The sequence below is a fragment of the Cynocephalus volans genome, chromosome X (assembly GCF_027409185.1).
Source record: "Cynocephalus volans isolate mCynVol1 chromosome X, mCynVol1.pri, whole genome shotgun sequence".
Lineage (NCBI taxonomy): Eukaryota > Metazoa > Chordata > Mammalia > Dermoptera > Cynocephalidae > Cynocephalus > Cynocephalus volans.
Window position 1 is genome coordinate 119,265,851 of NC_084478.1, and position 22,258 is coordinate 119,288,108.

At 37.7% G+C, this 22,258-nt stretch overlaps 1 pseudogene; it reads left to right on the forward strand.

The window, feature by feature from the left end:
* The first annotated feature begins 12,448 nt into the window (after nucleotides 1–12,448).
* LOC134368312 (protein BTG3-like) overlaps nucleotides 12,449–22,258 on the forward strand; it is a 52,494-nt pseudogene continuing 42,684 nt past the window's right edge.

The following is a 22,258-nucleotide window of genomic DNA, read 5'->3' on the forward strand; positions in this document are numbered from 1 at the left end:
AAAATGAAGAAAGCAGTAATTCTTCTCTAGTTCCTGAGTCACCTAGAATTTCTACCCTTACTAGAATAACACAGCGGCTGATATTCTCAATGGAGCTCCTTGTCAGTTTAAAGACCGTATTTTAGATGAGGGAGAATGTGGATTTTGTATGTCAGGTGGCAATGTGTCAGGCAGTGTTTTTGTTCCCCGGACTCCGTTATGTTTGCAGGTTGCCGGAATTTGTTGGTGTAGCAGTAGAATTAGACTACAGTCTTGTTACAAACCACGCAGGATTTTCGTCAGGCTTTCCTTGGTGTAATGCAACCTAATGCAATAAAAACAATTGCCTGGAGGGAAAAAAACCTCTCCTCTAGCCCTCTGAGCCTATATAGCAAATGGCAATATTCTAAATGAATTCTGCTGTCTGTTGGATAATGTTGCCTTTGCTCAAAACACATGCTAGCCGCCTGTGTCCTACATTTATCCCCTGTTGCTACTTAACCATCCATACTAAGAATGTTTTCTTAAGGTCTTCTCCCCTTTGACTTTTCCCTAGTTACTTGGCTAACTTTTTGCCTTTTTTCCACCAAGGGTTCTTGCCTCATACTCTTCCTCCAAAGTGGGAAGGAAAAAGAGCCTATTGACAAAACAAAGATAAATGTTTTGAGGAGCTAAAGTGAAAAAAAGAACTATATGTGAAAGATTTGGGCTCCCCAAGCAGGAGGGACATTATTAAAACAAAAAAACACTCTATTTTTTTGAGAGGTCTTTATGCTGGAGCTACAGCATACGGTACTGGGTGGTATGACTGTTCATATCCTGGAATTTCTTGTAGGATATAGCTACTCTTTAAGTGAAAACTTTGCTAGGGACAGAACCCTAGAAGAAAACGATCAAAAGGATTTTTGAAAACAGAGGGAGAAAAAGAAATATAGAGAGAAGGAGACCACAAAGAAAGCAATGTGATTGAGTTGATGGAAGGCTGTTTTTGCATAGCAAGAGGAAACAGTCTGGAAAGCTGTATTCCTTAATGTCCTACAATCCTAGCTCAGAGGAAGGTAACCAAAGACAGACTCACAAGCACAGAGCAGATTGAGTAACAAACTGGGTAACCTTATAGAAATCTTTGGCGAGAAGCCATTTGATTAGAATTCTGGTTCATTGGAAGAGCTAAAGATCCACTGCAAGAGTTTTATTTTATTTTATTTATTTATTTAATTTTTTTTTGGACCTTGGAAAATCTACATATTCACTTAGCACAGTATAATGGAAAATGGATCAAATCTGTAGTCATACAATTTGGGTTAAATACTAGCTTTTTCACTTACCAGCTCTATGAGCTTAGGCAAGGTTGCAAACCTCCCTTAGCCTCACTTTCTGTATTTGAAAACCAGGCTAGTAACATTTATCTCAAAGGAACATTTTCAGCATGTATTAAATGAGATCATATGTAGAAAGCATGTGCTAAAGTATCATTTGTCATCACTGTTATTATTTCAGGGCATAAGCTGTTAGTTTATTAAAAAGAAAAAAAATTCCTCCAGGGAACTGTCGAGTACACGTCAAGACTACCAGGGAAATTATCTATATATGGTCTTTATTGCATTATCTTAGCATTTCCAACTTCAACTTTGTAATATTTACTCCTTCCTGGTGCTTTGGCTACTGCAAGAGATTCTTTTGGGTATCAGAAATATGTTCTTTTTCTCTGCAGAAGAAAAATTGGTCAAGCGTGGATTTTCTCAAAATAACATGTGAAAATTCTTCATCTTTAATATTGCTAGCAACGTACATTCAACAACCAAATTGCAAAATACCTATTGATGGTGACCTTGTACTTGTGATCAATAAACTCCACTTGTTCGACACTCTGAATTAAAACATGGAGGAAGAAAAATCCAGCTAGTTACTAATGAAACTTGACCATGATTGATTAAACTAAGGAGAACATGGCATCCACTTTGACATTTTCTTGTTTACACCTATGTGCTGAGATCAGATCACAGATGCAGTAGGTTTGGTTAGGTGGTTCAGAGAAGGGTAATGAATTTTAATATTGAATAACAGTACTTAGAATTTACACCTGATATTCAAGTACGTCTCAGACATCATCTGATTAATTTTTAAGCCCATCCTGTGAAGCAGATGTTGTTTTTGGTATACTAATAAGAAAAACAAGTCTCCAAAAGGTCAAAAGACAGGGTAAAACAAGTTAGAGATACAGCTACGGATTAGAATTCAGGCCTAATGACTTCCACTTGATTCATTCTATTGCTTTTTGAAATGTCAGAGGTGATAACTTAGGTCAAAAAGATGTTCTTTCAACTACATAGACCTTTGATTCGGCTACAATTCAATAAATAGTATTTAAAATGTTTGTTTTTCCTATTTACCATATAATATGTCTTGTTAATTTTCCATGTGAAATAATTTAGCAGTCTTGTCTCGATACAATTTTAATCAAGTTATACCCACACCAACAAGCCATAAACACTAGCTGGTGTTTGTTAAAGCTCCCAATAACTAATGGGCTAAGATTCTAAAAAACCTGATATTAAAAGCTGTCTTGGGGTCTTAAATGCTATTTTCACCCCTCAAAATTGTCTTCTTATACAGCAAGCAGGAAACCTATTCAGATTGTGTCACAATGCTGGAAAATTAATGAAGTAATTGGTTTATTTTCTAACTGCAAAGATTAGAAGATGATACCTCATTCTTTAAATATATTTATCTATTGGTTGATATTTGAGTGAACAGTATGGGATTTTCTATAGATGATCTATAGTTAATAACAGTATATTGTATATTTAACAATTGCTGTATTAGTCCATTTCTGTTGTTTATAACAAAATATATGGAACTGGGTAATTTTTAAGAAAATGAAATTTATTGCTTACAGTTTCAGAAGCTAGGAAATCCAAAGTCCAGGAAACATCTGGTGAGGGTCTTTGGTGTTGGTGACAGTGACCTGGGGGTCTCAAATGGCAGAAAATGCTCGAGAAGAGAGAGACTAACCTTTCATATGCTCTCCTTTTAAAGCACTCCATTCACTACAGCATGGTCCTACAATCTAATCACCTCTTCAAGGCGCCACCTTTCAATTACCATAGTAGGATTTCCCATCTTCAACAGTTACAGTGGGGATTAAGCCTCAGTGAGGTGGGGGGAGGACATCCAGTCTACAACATTTTGCCCCTGACCCACCAACACTCATGTCCTTTTCACACACAAATCCATTCATTTTGTCCCCAAAGTCTTAACTTGTTTCAACTCAGAAGTCCAAAGTTCAAAGTCCCATCTGTAAAATCAAAAACAAGTTATCTACTTCCCAGATACAATGGTGGGACAAACATAGGGTACATATTCCCATTCAAAAGGGGAGAAATAAGCCAAAGAAAGGGGTAACAGGTCCCAAACAAATTTGAAACCCAGCAGGACAGACATTACATCTCAAAGCTGGCAAATTATGTACCTTGACTCCATGTTCAACATCCTCTGCACACTGGTGCAGGGGTTGGGTCCCAAGTCCTCAGGCAGCTCTGCTCCTATGGCTTTCCAGGTCTCACGCCACACTTCAGCTCTTGCAGGCTGGTAGCTCCATAGATATGGGGTCTCCATGGCAGTCCCACTCTCAGGGCTTCACTAGGCATAGTGCTGATGCGGTTTCTCTGCTGCAACTCTGACTCCACGTTTCCACTGGGCACTGCTCTAGCGAAGACTCTGTGGTGATTCCATCTCTGTGACAGATCTCTTCCTGGGCCCCCGGGCTTTTCCATACAACCTTTGAAACTGGGGTAGAGGCTTCTAAGCTTTCAGAGCCATGGCATTCTGTGAGCCTGCAGACCTAACATGACACAGACACCGCCAATGCTTCCAGCTTGTATTTTCCGAAGCTGCGGGTCCAGTCACACCTGGGACCAATTTAGCTATTGCTGAGGCAGCCAAAGCAGCTGGGGTGCTGATGCTGGAGGCAGCTTCCTGTGGTGGCCCTAGGTAGCGAGCCCAAGGAGGGTGCCTCAGGCCTGTTCCCTGAGTCCACTGTGTCTCCCTAGGCCTCTGGGCCTGTAATGAAAGATGCAGCCTCCAAGATCTCTGAAATGCCTTCAAGGTCTTCTTTCCCTTCTCTTAATAATCCCTTTCTTCTGTACTCGTCTCCTTAGCAAAGGGTCCTTGGGCTATACCCTTTCTTTTGTGGCCAGGCTGAAAGTTTTCCAATTTTTGCCCTCTGCTTTCTTTTGAATTATAAATTCCGGCATTATCTCATGACTTTTCTGCCATAACTCATCATAGGCTGTTCCATGCAGCCATGCAGCTTCCTTAATGCTTTGCTGCTTAGAAATTTCTTCCATCAAATATCCTGGGTCAGCACCTTTGAGTTCCACATTCCATAAAACTTTTGGACATGAATAGAATGCTGCCAAGTTCCTTGCCAGTTCACAGCAAGGATGATCTTTGCTCTAGTTTCCAATAAGTCCCTTCTCATTTACATCTGAGACCTCCTCAGAATGGCCTTTACTATCCATATTTCTATCAGCATTCTGCTCACCACCACGTAACCTGTCTCTAAGACATTCCAAACTTCCCCTCATCTTTTTGTCTTCTTCTGGGTCCTCCAAATTCCTCCAACCTTTGCCTAACACTCAGTTCCAGAGCCACTTCCACATTTTTAAGTATTTGTTATAAGCAACACCCCTGGACTTTGGACTCCCTAGCCTCTGAAACTGTAAGCAATAAATTTTGTTTTCTTATAAATTACCAAGTTGCAGGTATTTTGTTATAAGCAGCAGAAATGGACTAATACAGAAGTGTTGCTTTGTGTTGCTTTGCCCCCCATGGATTTGTCACCCCACTTCCCCTGGGTGACAGAGAAACAAAGAATTACTCAAAGCCCATCTCTTCTGAGCAGTGAGAGACCCTAAAGTGGTTAATCTTCCTGGGACCCTCCAGCAAGAGGCATCCCTTCCTCAGGAAATTAACCCTGAATTGGGGTTCCCTTCCTGCATTTATTTTCCAGACGAGGAAGTCACAGGAAGAGAACATAGGTGGGATTATAGTTTAACAAAATAGGCTGGTAACTTTCAGTGAAACAAGCCAGATGACATTCCAGTAGACAATTAAATGGTCCTATCAACAACAGCTTGATCTTAGCAAACATTCCTTCTCCCTCCAACAATTTTCCAGTATCTACACATATCAAGCAGTAACCTGTCTGTCCTTGAGCCAGCAGCCTTGCTGTGCCACAAAACGTTATCTTAAACCAGAGACTTTATAGCCTGAGGAAAATTTCTAGTCCTCCTCAAGGTCAATATTTGAAACTGAAAGGCTTTGGAAAGCCAGGCCTTGTGAAGTACATATGCTTTATAGCATATTCCACACAGAAAATTGGTATGGTGTAGGTATGTGGTAGCGAGCAGAATGCTCATAGAAATATGGATAGTAAAGGCCATTCTGAGGAGTTCTTGAATGTAAATGAGAAGAGACTTATTGGAAACTGTGGCAAAGATCATCCTTGCTGTGAATTGAAAAGGAATTTGGCTGCATTTTTTCCATGCCCTAGGACTTTGTGGAAGGTGGAACTTCCCTAGGAGTTTGGTGGAAGAAATTTCTAGCAACAATGCATTAGGAAAGCTGCATGGCTACTTGTAAAGCCTACACTGAGTTATGGTGGCAAAGGCATAACATAAAGCCAGAATTTTAAAGGGAAGCAGAGTAAACATTTAGAAAATTTTCAGCCTGGCCATGTGTAGAGAAGCAGAGAGCATGCAATTGTGCAGCCCAGCAACCATTAGCTGAGAAGATTAGTGCAAAAGAAAGGGAATATCAAGAGAAAGAGAAAAAGGCCCTGAAGGCATTACAGAAGCATCTGAGGCCAGCCCTTCCATTTCAGGCCCAAAGGCCTAGAGAGACAAAATGGTCTTGGGGAACAGGCCAAGGCACCCTCTGTGGGCTCACTCCGCAGGCCCACCTCTGGAAGCTGCTTTGGCTGCTCCAGCAGTGGTTAAATTGGCTCCAGGTGTGGTTGGACCTACAGCTTTGGAAAATACAAGCCAAAAGTCTTGGCAGCATCCTCGTGGTGTTAGGGTTATAGGCTCGCAAATGCCAGAGCTCTGAAGGCTTGGGAGCCTCCACCCCAATTTCAAAGGATCTATGGAAAATTCAGGGTACCCAGAAGGAGATCTGTCTCAGGGGCAGAGTCACTGCAGACAGCCTTCACTAGAGCAATGTCAAGCAGAAACCTGGGATCAGAGTTGCAGCAGAGAAACCCCAACAGCCAGGCCTAGTGCAGAGAGCAGGAACACCATTCAGCCCTAGACGTGTAGAGCTACCAGAGTGGAACACCAACCTGGGAGACCTGAAGTGTGGCCTGAGACCAGGAAATCCATAGAAGCAGAGCTGCCCAAGGACTTGAGGACCAAGCTCCCCCACCAGTGTGCAGAGGACGTTGAACATGGACTCAAAGTACATGATTTGCCAGCTTTGAGATTTAATGCCTGCCCTGCTGGGTTTTGAACTTGTCTGGGACCTATTATGCCTTTCTTTTGGCCTATTTCTCCATTTTCGAATGGGAATATGTACCCGATGTTAATCCCACCATTGTATCTTGGAAGTAGATAACTTGTTTTTGCTTTCACAGATGAGACATTGAACTTTGGACTTTTGAGTTGAAACAAATTAAGACTTTGGGGATGAAATGAATGTTTTTGCATGTGAAAAAGACACGAGTTTTGGGGGGCCAGGGGTGGAATATAGTGGATTGAATTATATCTCCCCTAAACTCATTGAAGCTTGAATTGTTTCACCCAAGTTTTATGTATCAGAAACTTAGCCCCAACTGTGACTGTTAAGAGGGTGGGAAATCCTATTATACTAATTGAAAGGCAGAGCTTTGAAGAGGTGATTAGATTGTAGGACTGTGCAGTCATGAATGGATTAAAAATGGTGGTCAGGGACATGGTTCTGAGGCCTTTAAAAGAAGAAGAGAGTCTGCCTCCACCATCTTGCAATGTGAGACACCTGGGTTGCTGTCACCACCACCAGATGGACTTTGGACTTCCCAGCCTCAGAAACTATAAGCAATAAATTTTGTTTTTCTTTATAAATCACCCAGTTTCAGGTATTTCATTATAAGCAACAGACACGGACTAATGCAATCTATTACAGAATAATCATCAAGGGAGTTCTTAAGATCATCCGATCTTGATAATAAAAATTAAAGAAAAGTGGTTTCATGTTTCAACAGTCTTGATTTTTTTTCCCCAAAATTACTTGTTAGCCTAAATCACAAGGGAACGTAGAGCAGTTTATTTGGGGAGACACAACATCTTCAGGCATCATGCCACAAATACCAGATTGTATTAAGGAAATAAGAGGAATTTATTTTTATCAATAAAATAAATTGTAGGAATGGGATATGGAGTCTGTCATCTATGGGAAGTGGAGTTTTCTCCTTTCTCCCCAAGGATTTCTCAAAGTACTTGTTTTGCTTGGGGAATAACATAATTTTCTTTTGCGTTATATTCACTATCTCATTATATTTCACCTAGGGTCTTTCCATTTTCATAATGTCCAGGCTTATTCAGAAACGCAGATCGTCCCCTACTACTTTGGGACAATTTAAAAGTCAGGAAGTGAATCTTTCTAATTCACTCTAATTAGAACCTCTTTAACTGACTCTAATCTCTCTAATTTTATCTAATACATGGGTCAATTCCGAATATTACATCATAAATTTACCAGGATTTTAAGGGTTTTGAATTAAAGCCACAAAATAATTCTTGTTATTTTCAGTTCAACAGCCGTTTACTGAGTCATTATGTTGGGCCAAACACTGCTCTAGGTGTTAGAACACAAAGTTGAAAAGACATAGTTGCTGCCCTAAAAATACTCACAAGCCGATAGGAGTACAGACATGGAAATATTTAACTTCTAAACAAATGTGATAAGTGCAGAGGTATGCAAAGGTAATTAAAAGAGCAGTTTCCTATTCCAGGTGAGAATCTGTTATGCAACTCAACCTATTCTTTCAACATCTACCAAGTAATAATAATAATAATGATGATGATGATGATGATGATGATGATGATGATGATGATGATGATGATGATAACAACTTTTGATGTCCGGGAAGATTGTTCGAGCAAAGACTCTATTACCCCTCCCTCAAATCACCCTCTTCCAATGCCTGTGCTTGTTAGATGTTGCTATATTTTGTCTGATAACTATAGTTTTCCTTCCTTTTATCCTGCGTGAGAGACCAATTTTAAGGCTCAAGCCCTAATTTGGATATACTTATTTATTTCAGAAAGAAAGGTTATATCTTCTTTGTTTCTCACTCTTGTGAAGTAGATGCTATTATCAGTACATTTCATGGATGAGGAAACTGAGACTCAGTGAGGAATACATGCCCAAAGTCACACAGCTGGCAAGTGGTAGAACGGGGCTTTAAGACAAGAGAGAGTTCTTAAACACAACGCAAATGTTTCCCAAACTTGTGGTCTTTTGGGTACCACTTTCATGATTTTGACATATCTATGTTAACATCTAGTATTTACTTAATTTTAAAAAGTGGCTCATCTCCTTTTTAGAAACCTTAATCTTATCCTAGGCAATAGAACCTGAGCAATCAGTTTTCTAGTGCTAGCCATATATATGTATGTACATGTTTGTGTATACCCATAAAATTAGATAAATTTATAACTTTTGACATAAAAAAATATTAGCTCATGAACCACCTAAAGTTATCTCGCATATCATAAATAGTAAGCATGCCATACTTTGAAAACATTGCCCTACTTCATACTATTTGTGTAGTTGACTGATCATGATTGCATGCAAATTCAGTAGTGGATATCTCTGATTAAAACTTAGATAATTAGGTGCTGCCTCCTTTTACCTCCAGAAGAGATTAAATTAATTCACAGAACAACAAAGACTATGCAAAGGAGTGGCTATGGCTCAGATATAAGAGAAAGTAATAGGTGGTGACTAGTGAAACAATAATCTGTGGGAAAATGTCTTATTAAGAAGAAAATTTGGACAAAGGAGAAATCAGACTTCACTGAAAAGCAGCTAAGGAGAGGAAGCTTGCACCCAAAATACTAAGAATATAGGCAGTATTGAGGGACTTGGAGTTTTGTACCAGTAATTGTAACACGCAAACAAGTCAAGTTAGTGTTATTCTCCTTGTGATCAATTGTAAAGCAATGTGAGCCTTTCACTCCAGTGTCATCATGACTCACTTTGAGGAAACATATGTGAAATCAGGGGCATCAGTGTTTCTGACACCATTGCCACCCCACTTGAGATACTCCCAGGACCTCAGGTGCTGGCAGCATAGACAAAAAGTAAGCGGTCAGCTGGCTGCCTGGCTGTTCCAATGGCCAACAGAACAGTTTGTGTGCGTGAGCAGGCTTGAATTCTTACCATCTCTGTCTCTCTGGGATAAGGCAATGATTATAGATATTAATGAGGAGTGCTTGCTTGAGCTCTAGTGGACTCTGTTCAGCTTAAACATGAGTTTATGCTGTTGTTGTTTTCAATTTGTACCATTAACAGAAAACATTTAAGAGGAAACCGTAAGATTAAGAATGAAACCAGAAGGCTTGTGGTGAAACCCAATAACGTAGTATCCCCATTTTGTGCTAATTGGTTTAAACTAGCAATCAAAGAGGCCAGATGGCCTCCTCTGGGAAGGAGAGCACTACATTTTAGGAAAATATATGCTTGTCCTTCTTCATGAATATTCGTACTCTTTTTCTTGCCAACATCATCATTTTTCATTTTAGCTCTTCAACAATAACCCAGATTTCATTTGCATGTTTTAAAGTATACGACATAGATATTAAAATATCAATCTGTGAACATTTTTTCATTAGGATATTAGTCTTGTTAGCTTGCATTTTGGTGTATTTTTATAAATTGGGAAAATGTTACTCTTTGGGATATATTCAGGACAATTTAGAAACAAATTCCAGAAATTGACAATAAGACAGTAAATTTGATTTTGAGATCGGGAGCCATGTCCAGCAAAGTCTCTGGAGTAATAGCTGATGAATTAAATGTCAGATGTGGAGCTAGTCAACAGGATAGGATTTGGGGGATCTGGGAAGTCTTCAGAATTGAAAGAGAAAAGTGGAGTAGTTTGTAGCATGGGAGTTATGCCCAAACTGTCAGATTGAGTTGTTAAATTTCAATATGCAGTTCTGTTCTTATGCCCAAGAAATGATATTGATCTTTCCATTTTCTAGGGTCTTCTCTATTTTCTCCCTTTTGGTTTGTGTTAAAAGCTAGTTTGGGCAGTATGCCATCATCCATTCTACATCTTCCATTTTTTGCAAGTTTTTTCTTTTTTTTCTTTTTCTTTTTCTTTTTATTTATTTATTTATTTATTTATTTATTTATTTATTTATTTATTTATTTATTTATTTTTAATTTTATTTTGTCGATATACATTGTGGCTGATTATTGTTGCCCATCACCTCCCTCCCTCCTCCCTCCCCCCTCCCCCCACTGATGTCCCCTCTGTTTGCTTGTCATGTCAACTTCAAGTAATTGTGGTTGTGCAAGTTTTTTCTATTACATGTATGATATTCTATTCAAAACAGCCCAGTTGATATTTACTACTATTCACATGCCTAGATCATAAATACCAGACTCAAAAGAATGTACTTTCATAGTGATTATCAGTCTAAAACATTCATTAAGTATGAATTCTTTCCAAGGTTCCAAATAAGAATACAAATAGGACGACAAAGAAACCACAGTCCCTGGCTCTTGGAAATTACAATCTAGCTAGGCAGACAAGGAATCAATCCATATGTTTTTTAAAAAATATTTTAAACAAATATATCAGAACTTAGCAAAGTGATTTCTCACCTCTTCTAAGTGGTACCTTTGGAGTTTATAAACTTATTTTTGAAGTGACTACCATCGTTCGAAGGAATCTTTGGGAACCCTCTGATATGGTCGTCAGAACCTGTGATCCGTTCTTTGGAATTTCTTCACAGGCCAAAAGCATTTCTACTCTGAAGGTGAAGTTGATTTCAGAAAACAGTTTAAAAGTCATTTGGAGCCAAGGCTGGTGAGTAAGAAAGTCAAAACAAGATGAGTGATGCCACTTTAGTGTTAAATTGAGCTGTGCCTACAAGTCAATGATGCTGATTTTCTTGGATGGTTTGGAAATAGATTTTGAAAGCAGTTTCCCTGTATGAGTTTCCAAGTTTGTTTGTCTTTTTTAATGATGATGTCATTGGAATAGGTGGACAACCTTCTAGCTATCAATAAGCAGTTCTCAATCTGAATACTATGACTTTTAGAGAAGTCAGAGTTTCTTCATAGAAACAATGTCATAAGCGGTGGTTTGATCTCCAGACCAGATCACAAAACCCTATTTAACCCTGTAGTACAACTGAAGAGGGTAATAGCACTCTTTTAACTATACTTAGTCAGGATTTAGAGCTTTATTTCTTCTGTGGGAAAATACAATTGGCATTCAAATTCTCCCACAATTCTGATAGCAGAATTTAGAATTCCCTCATTTCCATGATGGCAGATCAGGTATTAGAAAGATCAGGTATTCTGGGTAGAAAAATAGTGACAGATACTCCAGGCACTCCATTAATTTGTTTACTATATGTTTATAAAAAAAAGTCACTTCCCAAATGTTTCGAACTGGTTTTCTCCCTTTTCAACACTTCCTGGTCCTTGCTCTATCAATTATCCCTTCTCTTTCTTGTGTTTTCTTTCCCTCTCTACTGGCTCTTTCACCTCAACCTGCAGACTTGCTTAAGTTTTTCCCATTGAAGCAAACAAGCTTCTGTCCACCTTGGTGTCCTCCACTAGATTTCATTCCTTCTTGGTCTCCTCCGTGTTGTCCAGCCTTCTTAAGAGAATAGCCCATCACTGTCTCCACTTCCTCACTTTCTATGTGATACTTATTCTACTACAGTCGGGCCTGTGCCTCCAAAACCAAGATTGGTAAATTGGTGATTAGAAAAAATTCCTGAAAAACTATTTTCATTTGGTGGGGACAGAAGCCTAATTTCAGGGTGTTAAGTAATGAGTGGACAGTGAAGCATTGAAAGCACAGATACTCACAATGAAAAAAGAGGGGAATATGATGGAAGCTGAGATGGGGTGGAATGGGAATGGGATATGGGGAGTAAAACTCAAGCAATGTTTTTTGTTTAGATAGAAAAGACATATACGTGATTGCAAACATATGGAAAGGAGCCAAGAAGAGGGAGAGGTTGAAGATGTTAAAAAGATGGAGTCTAGATGGAGGATTTGAACTTAAAAAGAAGGGACACATCTTTCTGTGGACTAAAGGGAAAGATACAAGGGGGTCTTCCAAAAGTTCGTGGAAAGATTTGTATTATCTTTTAGTTCTATTTTTCTACAAACTTTTTGAAGTACTTGTGTGTGTGCACAGACATGTGTGTGTGTCTGCATGGACTTGGCTCATGTGATGATGGAGGCTGACAAGTCCCAAGATCTTTGGGGTAAGTCAGCAAGCTGTAGACCCAAAAGAGCCAATGGTGTAGTTCCAGTACAAAGGCTGGCACACTGGAGACCCAGGAAGAGCCAATATTTCATTTTGAGCCCAAAGGCAGGAAAAAGCTGATATTCCAGGTCAATAACAGTCAGGTAAGAGAGATTCTTTCCTACTTGCTGGAGGGTCAGCCTTTTTTTTTTTTTCAGGCCTACAACAAATTGGACGAGGGCCACCCACATTGAGGAGGACAATCTCCTTTACTCAGACTACCAATTCAAATGTTAATCTCATTCAAAAATACCCTCACAGACATATCCAGAATAATGTTTGAAAAAATATCTGGGTACCCCATGACCCAGTCAAGTTGACACATAAAGTTAATGATAACCTGAGAGAAGTTAAAATAGAGGACTTCAATTTCCTTTGAAAGCTCAAAATCAAGGCCACATTTGGTGATCAAGTTACAAATTCAATTGAAGGTATAAAAATCACAAGACAGTAGGGTACTAGGGCAAATAATTTTAAAACTATACTATGCAAAACTGAATCTTTCCTCTCTATAGTTCTGAAAAACCTTCATTTTGCACCACTTTTTTCATCACCTTACCTCAGTGTCCAGATCTGAATGTGGGTATCCCCACTTCCAAGAGATGAAGAGGTTGTCTATTCTATTATTATTGCTTTCCCCCCTGTAATGTTCTTATAAATATTAGAAATATCTGACAAGATTTTTCTTAAAAGATCTTCATAGTCAAGCTTCCATTCAGCAGGACTTAACAGCCTATCTCAGAGATTTGGATGATTATACACAGTGTCACTCATTTCAAATACAAATTAACAAAAAGACTATGTGACCCTAGCAATAGATTCACTGTTTATTGCTATAATCACTGCTTAGAATCTCCAGGAGCACCTGAGCAGATGGAATGTTTTTATATTTTCGAACCTGATTCAAATTCTATATTGGCTTTAAAATGCCATTCTTTATGTCATGAAAAGTCTTTTTCATTTTTTGTCTTTATTGAAACATAATTGATTATACATATTAGTGGAGTACAGAGTTGACTATCAGTATTTGTGTACACTATGTGATGATCAAATTCAAGATAATTGGCATATTTGTCATTATAAAACATACTCATTCTTATTAACTACTCATTGGAGTCTTTCTGGGTTGGATTTAACTACTGTTTTCAATATTGATCATGGTTTCTAGTGTTAACCTACTGTATGTATTGCTTAGGTCATTCCTAATTCATTGGCTGACTGGACATAACATTCTCTAGTATAGTATTATTGGGAGATGTGTGTGCATTTGAAAATTACATTTCAGAAGGTGTGGCTTATCAAATATGTAATTACTAGTAATGTGGGAGCATACAGCAGGTAAAACCTGCTCTTGGATTCAAGCTATCATGTTGTGGACCAGTCTACATAGGCCAAATTGCCAGAGCATGTTAATTTCCTAATCTTTTGTATAGTTTCTAGGCTGAGTCTGGCAAGTGTTGCAGCATTACAAGGGCATTACTGTGACCAGGACAAGGCAACAGGGAGGATTCTGTACATACTTTCTTCTTAATTCCAGTCCAAAGAGGAAATATCAATCTTGGACTGCCTCTAAATTTTCCTTGCAAGTCAAGTATCAGGGAGTTCAGAATCCATAGAGAACATTCGTGAATTCTTTGTTTACATATTGTTGTTTACAAAAGTATCTTCTGTAGTTTAACTTAAATACTGTAATTTTCAAAACCATCCAAAGCCCTTCATGGCTTTTTAACTAGAGGCAACACAACTTGGCCCTTGACTAGATTCCAATGTGGGACTTTTCACGATTACTGGAACACTCCCTTAAAGGTTCCCTATACCAAGATGGTATAGGCTGGACCAGTATGGGCCATCTGATCATCTTATTTTCAGTCTACTTATTAAACATGTTTTGTTTTTATTTTTCATTTGTGGCTAACATTTGTATAATATCTGTTGCAAAGATATCCAATATGTTCCCAGAAAGTAACCAACACAGGAGTGAAGCTAGGATCACTAAAATGGCTTGGGGTATGTATTTCTTCATCAAAGCCTATAGAGTAACCTGAGTCCCATTATTATCATTTAGATTTAGGTGTAAAGATCCCTAAGTGCTTCTATGTACCATGTTTTCTGTGCTTTCCACAAAAGGTATTCTTTGCAAACATCAAAGGCAGCAGTGATAAATGACATGCACCTAATGCATAAAGTCCCACTCCCACATCTATTTGAAGGCAGTCTGCTTTTCTTTCATGGACCCACACTATCTCAATCTGGACTATTCAGGCTGAAAATAACCACATAACAATCCAAGATAATTCATGTAAAAGCAGGAGCTTTTTGCCTAAATTACCTGGGTAATGATAGCTGTGAAAAGAGGGTGATAGGGACATTTCTTTTGGGAGAGAGACAATTAGATTATTCAATTATATTGACTTTATTAGTGTCATTAGAAATATGGTGTGCTTAATTTTCAAAGATGATTAAATATCTTTCTCTTTTATCTGTAGGCAGCCAGCCTTCAGATTTCAGCTTCCTGGAAAGGTAACTGAACTCTAGGGCTCAGAGGAAATGTTTAGATGGGGGAAGAAACAAAGATAATAATTGTTGCTTCTGAAAAATAGAGTGCTTCTCATGATGTCATAACAGAATGCAAAAAAACAACATGCAAAACAATGTGAGGACCAAACATATGCTATCTGGAACCAAATGCTTCCAAATCTTATATATTTTAAGGGCTAAAGACTGAACCAAAGGCAATGTCCTAAACAAGGAAATAATAATAAATTCACTAATTCATTTTTTTCACATTTTGTTTCTATTACACCAGGGTAGTTGTCTAAGTAAAACTTTTACTCTGATCAACACTCTGAATATCTAAAAGTGTGAGCCTGATGTGTTGGTGTAAAGTGTAACACTTGTGAAACATAGTATACTTGAATTTCCAACATCCTGCTGGCCATCTCTGCAATATTCTGCCACACTCTAGAACTCAATATGTCCAAAAAGAAATTGGCAACCTGCCACTCTCCCCTTCCCACTTCCCACCCACTGATTTTACCTTATTATAATGAGTTCAGAGGTTCTCCAACTAATTTATAAGAGCAGAATTTTGCTTTACAGAAGCTTTTACTAAGACACCTATTTCTACCCTAGCCTGCAGATACCAGAGATAAGAGGCTATCTATATATTGAATTAGCAAGTGAAAATAAATGCTTTGAAGCCAGAAAAGAAATGTGGGAAGTATTATGCACACAGCATCCACCTTGGGATTTGTTTTGTTTGATTTCAGTGGTTTGAGAGGCTAGGTTTGGAGTTCACATATTTGAGTGTGTGTGTGTGTGTGCGTGCACGCATGTGTGCGTGAGTGTGTGTGTGTGTGATTTCTGGGGGGAGATGGTGATTGGAAAATATTTTAAGAATACTACTATAAGGGTAATTGAATGGAAATTACTACTTGATGTCAGGACAAATGTGCATTAAACACTCTGTACACGGTTCAGTTTAACTCTCTTCCTCTTCTGAACATAGAATATACAGCACAGGATCAGGTATTTTTATTACAGAAAGAGACTATCACATGTACAGTGATAGTAGGGGGAAAAGTGTCTTTGTGTACAGAATCATTATTGTAAAGAATTTGTATAATCAAATGATAAACAAAACAATATTACAATGGGCCGTCTACCCAGGCATGAAAATGGTTCTGTTATGCTGAATGTTTCCCAATAGTGGCATTTTTGCTGTAGAAGCCTTTACTTATGGAAATAAAAAGTAACATTACCTGTTGAAGGCTAAATAGAATTGCTCATTGTTCTTTTCTTCCATCAGTTACCTGTGTACATTATCTTTTCTATTTAAAGGCAGCCTCCTGTAGTACTGTTACTGAGCCTGGCTGAAGAATGAAAGTGTGAGGTTAAAAGATTGACATGTAATCAAATGGTCTGAGAAAGCAGTACCTATATGCAGACTTCCATATAGTTTGCAATTTTATGAAAGGAACCAGGGTAGGCTCCTGCAAGTTGAAATTTCCTGTTGCACAGGGATGGACTAGAAAAATATTCTGGGGACAGGTGTTGACAGCTGGATTTATGAGTTAATCATTGATTTTCTCCAGAAGTGAAAAAAAGTGGCGGCTATATTATCAAAAACAGACTTTTTAGTCAGGATTTGAAAAGGGAGAGAGAAGAAGCTGGTTAGAAAGAAAGACAAAGATTTACCAAAGAATCAGGATAACAGTCTCCAAATAACAGTGACATCCCGCAGTAACAAAGGAGAATAGTAGTGTGAGTAGTGACATCTCTTTGAGCCTGTGAAAGAACAAGATTCCCCTTGGATACTAGTCCTAGGACCTTGCATTGAGAAAACAGGGGCTGATGAGTGCCTTTAGCTTACAGCCCTTGACTGCACATTTCACATTCTGGGCCAACCCTTGCAGGAGAAGAAGAAATGAGAGAGAGAGGCAATTGTGACAGGGAGCTTTTCAGATAAGGATAATAAGGTTCCACTCTTGATAGCAAGCAATTTGGGACTTAGTGCAGAGGTCTGAAGAGTGAATGCCATGGTAACAAGAATGGAGAATTTTAACAGAAACATTTTGATCCATTTCAGAGGGAAAAGATGAGTTGCATATGAAGGAGAAAAAAAAAACACAATAGCAAAAAAGAAAGATTAAAATATGGATAACGGTTCTGGCTGTTAAACGAAGAAGGAATAGGGGTTAGGGAAACTGTGAAGGAAGATACTTAGATTTTGCAATGGCCTAAATCTTAGTTGTACTTCAATTGTGCTTTATTGATCATAGAACAGAATGAGATTCCTTAGATCTTCTCACCTTTCTCTTCATCCCAAGGAAAATTTAGAGCTGGCGTTCTGAACCCGGGGCCCATACACACCCTCCTGCCCTCCAGAGTCCATAAATATAATTCAGGAGGCCCATGAATTTGTAAGGAAAATATTTACATCTTTATTTTCACTAATCTCTAATTGAAATTTAGCATTTTCTTTAATTATTAATGTAGGCAACAAACTGCAGTAGTATTAACCATATCTGTAATTTGTTTTCAGTAATAATCACAGGTATTTGCATATTATAGTTTATACAGATATTTTGAAATACAGTTTATGTTTACCACTATTTTGAAATTATGTCATTTATTAGATTTGTCACTATATCTTATTTAATGCATTAATAAAATACATATATTAACGTATCACAAATGTGTGATTAAAATAATTTTTTAACTGGGTTTTTATATAATTGATTTCCTTCAGACTTCTATGTATTTAATTTTATACATTTAAAGAGGTTTACAGAGGAGATTGGCTTCTGCTATGACAACATGAGTAGCTCCAATTATCCTTTCCCCAGTTAAAATGGTAAAAATTTTATATAAAACAAAAAACAGCTACTTAAAGCCTTTGGAATGATTATAAGGGCAAAGAAAAAACAAAGAAAAATTTATTGGAGAAAAATCTATGGAAATTTGGTAAGAAAGTCTGTGCTATTTCGATCAAGACTGCTCTCTTCCTCTGCCCTCTCAGCTCAGCAAGGGAAGACTTCACTCCGGACTGCTGCAGCCAAGAATCCAGAACTCCCCCCCCCCCCACCCCCCAGCTTCCATCTGGAAGGTTTACTTCTCAAGTAAAGCAGAATGCCAGTGTTTCTCATTCTGCCTATTGCTGAGGCTAAGTCCTGAGCAATGTGTTGAAGAGGTGGGGGCTCTCTTCTGTTCAACCCTCACTCATGAGACAGAAGCTCTACTTTGGGCATGGCACATTGAAAATACTGGGGCCTCCATAGCCATTGCCCTGGTTCATGAGGTGGTGGTTCCACACCAGGAGAGGCAAGCCAAGAGGTCCGCAGTTACTGCCACCCTTTTCCACTGAATGCTGAGCACTCAGCTTCTAGAGTGGGGTGTCACTCAAAAAGAAGAATACATTGTTCCCACCCTCAGTTCAAAAGACCAGGCTCAGAGATTTTCATGGGGAAGGGGAGAAGCAGGTCATTAAATAGGTAGCTCCTAATTTCTTCCCAAAGGAACTGACTTCCTTTGCAACAGTTTAAATGTGAAAACAGTGGAAAAGTTTAAACTTAAAAACAGTAGCAGATGTAGTAAAAGGAATTGGAGGGGATTTGTGGATCTAATGTAGATACAGCCTATACAAGGTCAGCTAGTTTTCAGGAGTGATCTGGAGAATAAGACAGCTGCCAGGAACCCTCATGGGGTCAGAACAGACTCAACAATCCAATCAAAAGACAGAGATTATCAAACCAAATGTTTAAAAGAATGATTCAACTATGGTTGAAGAAAGAATGATTCATATGGTGTCTACATGTGAAACACTTTAGATTTAAAGACAAAATAGATTGAAAGTAAAATGATGAAAAATATATGTAACACAAATAGTAACTACAGAATACTAGAGTGGCTATATTAATTTCAGAAAAAGTAGACTTTAAAACAACAAAAAAATTATTATGAGATAAAGAGGGGCATTTTATAATGGCAAAAGTGTCAATTCCTCAGGAAGATATAACAATTATAAACATATATATACATATACATATACACCAAATAACAGAACACCAAACTACATGAAGCAAAAACTAACAGAGATGAAGGGAGAAATTGACAATTCAACAATAATAATTGGAGACTTCAATACCCTGCTTTTCATAATGGATAAAACCACTAGATAAAAGATCAGTGAGGAAATAGAAGTCTTGAACACACTATAAACCAACTAGACCTAACAGATATCTATAGAACACTCCACTCAACAGCAACATAAAATAAATTCTTCTCAAGAGCACATGGAACATTCTCCAGGATAGACTACATGCTAGGCCATAAAACAAATCTAAATAAGTTTAAAGGGTAAAAATATTATAAAGTATGTTCTCTGACCATAGTAAAATGAAATTAGGAGTCAATAAAGGGAAAACTCTGGGAAACTCAAATATATATACAAATCAATAGCACACTCCTAAAAAAAAAATAGATCAAAGAAGAAATCAAAATGGAAATTAGAAAACACATTGTCATGAATGAATCTTAAGGCACAACATAACAAAATTTGTGGGATGCAGTTAAGCAGTTTTCAGGGAGAAATGTATAGCTGTAAATGCCTACGTTATGAAAGAATAAAATATCTCAAATCTAACCTACTACCTTAAGGCACTGAAAAACAAAGGAGCAAACTAAACCTAAAGCAAGCAGGAGGAAAGAAATAGAAAGATTGAAGCATAAAATAATGAAATATACAATAAATTAGAGAAAATTAATAAAATCAAAATGTTTTCTTTGAAAACCTAAGCAAAATTGACAAAACTTAGCTGGTTTGACCAAGAGGAAAAAGAAGAAAAGATTCAAATTACTAGAATCAGAAATGGAAGAGAGGACATTACTACCAACCTTAGAGAAATAAAATGGATTATTTTTAAAACTATGAAAATTTTATGCCAACGAATTGGATAACTTAGGTGAAATGGACAAATTCCTAGAGAGACACAAAGTACTGAAGCTAACTCAAGAAAAAATAGACAATCTGAATACACCTATAACAAGTGAAGGGATTCGTTGGTAATCAAAAAACTACCCACAAAGAAAAGCCTGGGCCCAGATGGCTTCACCCTGAATTTTATCTACATTCAAAGAATTATTACCATGCTAATGGTTTGTCGATTTTATTTATCTTTTCAAAAAACCAACTTTTTGATTCATTGATCTTTTGTATTGTTTCTTGGGTTTCAATTTCATTAAGTTCTGCTCTGATCTTAATGATTTCTTTCCGTCTGCTAACTTTAGGTTTGGGTTGTTCTGCTTTTCTAGATCTTTAAGGTAAAGTGTTAGGTTGTTCACTTGCCATCTTTCCATTCTTCTGAGGTGAGCATTTAATGCAATAAATTTCCCCCTTAATACTGCTTTTGCAGTATTCCACAGGTTTTGGTATGATGTATCATTATTTTCATTAGTTTCAATAAATTTTTTGATTTCCTGCTTGATTTCTTCTTGGACCCATTTGTCATTAAATAGAATGCTGTTTAATTTCCATGTGTTTGTATAGTTTCCCGAATTTCGGTTGTTATTGATTTCTAGTTTTAATCCTTTGTGGTCTGAGAAAATACATGGGATAATTCCAATTTTTTTGAATTTGTTGAGACTTGATTTGTGACCTAATATGTGATCTATCCTGGAGAATGATCCATGTGCTGATGAGAAGAATGAATATTCTGAGGTTGTTGGATGGAATGCTCTATAGATATCTGCCAAGTCCAATTGGTCTAGAGTCTTGTTTAGATCTTGTGTTTCTCTGCTGATTCTTTGCCTAGATGGTCTGTCCAATATTGACAGTGGGGTGTTCAGGTCCCCTGCTATTAGTGTCTATTTCCTTCTTTAGGTCTAATAGAGTTTGTTTTATAAATCTGGCTGCTCCAACATTGGGTGCATACATATTTATGATTGTTATGTCTTCTTGAAGTATCAGTCCTTTTATCATTATGTAGTGTCCCTCATTGTCTCTTTTTATGGTTTTTAGTTTAAAGTCTACTTTGTCAGATATAAGAATAGCTACTCCAGCTCGTTTTTCTTTTCTGTTTGCATGGTAAATCTTTTTCCATCCTTTCACTCTTAGTCTATGTGAGCTAACAAAAAAAAGAAGAGAGAAGATTCAAATAACAAAAATTAGAAATGAAAAAGGTGATATAACAACTGATTCATTTGAAATACAAGGAATCATTCGAGACTACTATAAACAACTATACGCCAACAAATTTGAAAATCTGGAGGAAACGGATAAATTTCTGGACACACACAAGCTCCCAAAACTGAGCCATGAAGATTAAGAAAATCTGAACAGACCAATAACAATAAAGGAGATTGAATCTGTTATCAGAAAGCTCCCAACAAAGAAAAGCCCAGGACCTGATGGATTCACAGCAGAATTTTACAAAACATTCAAAGAGGAATTGAAACCGATTCTTTACAACTATTGCAAAAGATTGAAACAGACGCAATTCTCCCAAACTCATTCTATGAAGCAAACATCATCCTGATACCAAAACCAGGTAAAGATATAACCAAAAGAGAAAACTACAGGCCGATATCCTTGATGAATATGGATGCAAAAATCCTCACTAAAATACTAGCAAACAGAATACAGCAACACATATGTAAAATTATTCACCACGATTAAGTGGGATTCATCCCAGGGATGCAAGGTTGGTTCAACATACGCAAATCAATAAATGTGATACACCATATTAATAAAATCAAATCTCTATAGATGCTGAAAAAGCATTCGATAAAATTCAACACTCATTCATGACAAAGACCCTCTATAAGTTGGGTATAGTGGGAAAGTATCTCAACATAATTAAAGCCATATATGATAAACCCACTGCCAATATCATCCTCAATGGGGAAAAGCTGAAAACTTTTCCTTTAAGAACAGGAACTAGACAAGGATGCCCACTCTCACCACTCCTATTCAACATAGTGTTGGAAGTACTAGCCAGAGCAATCAGAGAAGAGAAGGAAATAAAGGGCATCCAGATTTGAAAAGATGAAGTCAAACTGTCCCTGTTTGCAGATGACATGATCCTATATATCAAACAGCCTAAAGCCTCTACAAAAAAAATCTTGGAGGTGATAAATGATTTCAGCACAGTAGAAGGATACAAAATCAACACACAAAAATCAGTAGCATTTCTATTCTCCAATAGTGGACATGCAGAAAGAGAAATCAAGAAAGCCTGC